We start from the raw sequence: 2,500 nt of genomic DNA on the forward strand, positions 1-2,500 counted from the left end.
ATGTGATAATAACAATAATGATGATGATAATAATGATAATAATAATAATAATGATCATGATTATAATATTAATAATATTAATAGTAATAATGATAATAATAATAATGATAATAGTAATTATTATAATGATAACAATAAGAATGATTATGATAATGATCATGATAATAATGGTAATGATAATGAATAATAATAGTAATGATGATAATTATGATAATGATGATAATAATAATCATAATGATGGTGATAAAAATAATAATAATAATAATAATCGTGATAAAAAATATATATATTGATAATGATAATAATAAGAATAAGAATAAGAATAAGAATAATAAAAGTAAAAATGGTAATTATTAAAATCATGATAACAATAACGATAGTAATGATGATGATAAAAATAATAGTATTTATAATGATGATAACAATAATGATAATAGGATCATGTTATGATGAAGAAAATAGCAAAGAGAATGAAACTAAATAAACAGATGATAAAAAAATACACAAAACCAACAACCTTCACTGCTTACACAAGCAATCTAATCTTAAAAAAAAAAGGAAAAACTTAATTCTATTGACTTCTGCAACGAAATTCAGTTGCTCAATACGCCTGTCCCTGACCCTTGCTTGCAATCGGTCTGTTCAATATTTGCGGCCGAGGTAGAACAACTACCTCTTCATTTCTAAGCTGACTCTTAGATACTGAAGTTACTTTCATTTATAAGTTAATAGATTATTAGATTTTGGATTAAGACAAGTGTGATTAATCTGCTCTTTGTTAACTAATAAACGCATTCTTTTTGTATTAATATATCTTCCCGTATTAATTACCTTCGGTAAATTGTATTTCTCGTTAATTCTTATCAGAAGGCCGAATCAGCCAATTGGTTACACGCAAGCCATGACTGTGGAAATATTATAAATAAAGTTAGGCGAGGGAAATTAAGAAAATAATTAAGATAACAGCATTTAGTACTGAAGGTGTACATTAAAGTCATCAGCCCAGCAAGCATTCCGAAGAAATACAAAGTAGTTACTGAGTGGTGGCGATAAGCGGTGAGTCTCGTTGGGCTTCCAATGGCAGCCGTTTTGACCGGATCCGTAAAAGTATGACATCGGCAATGGCTGCGATTCCCCGAGTTTTACCGGGAAACGGTGAAAGCGATCTGGTCAAGGCGGTGGAGTTAACGGTTAATGATGATAAAAGGTGACCAAGGCTTGTTTGAGAGTCAATGGTAAAAAAACACTGCGCGTAGCAGAGCAGCAAAAGTTAAGAATACGGAAAGAGTGCTGATTGAATAAGAGTTGGCTCAGATGAACGATATCTGTGGCTTAACATAGAAAGGTTGATCGCAACAAGGAATCCAGTAAGGGAGAGAACAGTGTTAATGGATATATATTTATCTACACACACACACACACACACACACACACATGCACACACACACACACACACACATATATATATATATATATATATATATATATATATATAAATAAATAGATAGATAGATAGATAGATAAATAGATAGATAGATAGATAGATAGATAGATAGATAGATAGATAGATAGATAGATAGATTGATAGATAGATAGATAGATAGACAGAGAGAGAGAATAAGAGAAAGAGAGAATGAGAGAGACAGAGACAAACAGAAAGACAGACAGGTTGGCAGACAGACAGACACAGACTGAAAGACGATATGGAGCAAAATAATAGGAGAGGGAGAGAGAGAGAGAGAGAGAGAGAGAGAGAGAGAGAGAGAGAGAGAGAGAGAGAGAGAGAGAGAGAGAGAGAGAGCGAGAGAGAGAGAGAGAGAGAGGGAGAGAGAGAGAAGAAAAGAAGAAAAGATAAAATCATAACGGCACATTCCAAATAAATTGACGATAAAAGTTGATGACGCCAATGGATCTAAAGATAATGATGACATACAGCGAGCCAAGGCGGAACAAATAAAAGATAAATGGCAATAAATGGTGCAAACGGCGATAAATATTGCAAGGCAATTTATGTATCATGCGATTACTCCATCTTGTTTATCAACAACTGTTTTAATTTGAGCAGTAATAAAATATCTAAAGAGCTAGTTACGCTACACAATAGTCCATGTATTGATCGGTCTTCCTTCATTTAAGAGCTGAGTGTTTTCATGTTCTAGTCTCAGCTTTCAGGGTGAATATTTGTAATTATCTAAGATCATCTGGCTTTCACAAATTCCTTGCTCGTCGTCCTAAACAGAGGATGACATTGTTTATAGAACTGGCTTTTTACAATAACGAATATCACAGCCGAGCTATAATTTTCCCGACGTTTTGTCATCCGATATTTTCTTAATGATTTCACAGATGTAACGCCTAACCAGTCATCAGATATCAAGCGGCTGGTCATTCCTCCCTACGAGTTCACTAAATCGGAAACAATTATCGTCTCCAAAAGAAGCTGGAAATCGTAGCAGGCCAATTGGCAAGTCCTCTCCCTCATACCACTTAAGCAGAGTTC

Source organism: Penaeus chinensis, chromosome 8 (assembly GCF_019202785.1).
Source record: "Penaeus chinensis breed Huanghai No. 1 chromosome 8, ASM1920278v2, whole genome shotgun sequence".
Classification (NCBI taxonomy): Eukaryota; Metazoa; Arthropoda; class Malacostraca; order Decapoda; family Penaeidae; genus Penaeus; species Penaeus chinensis.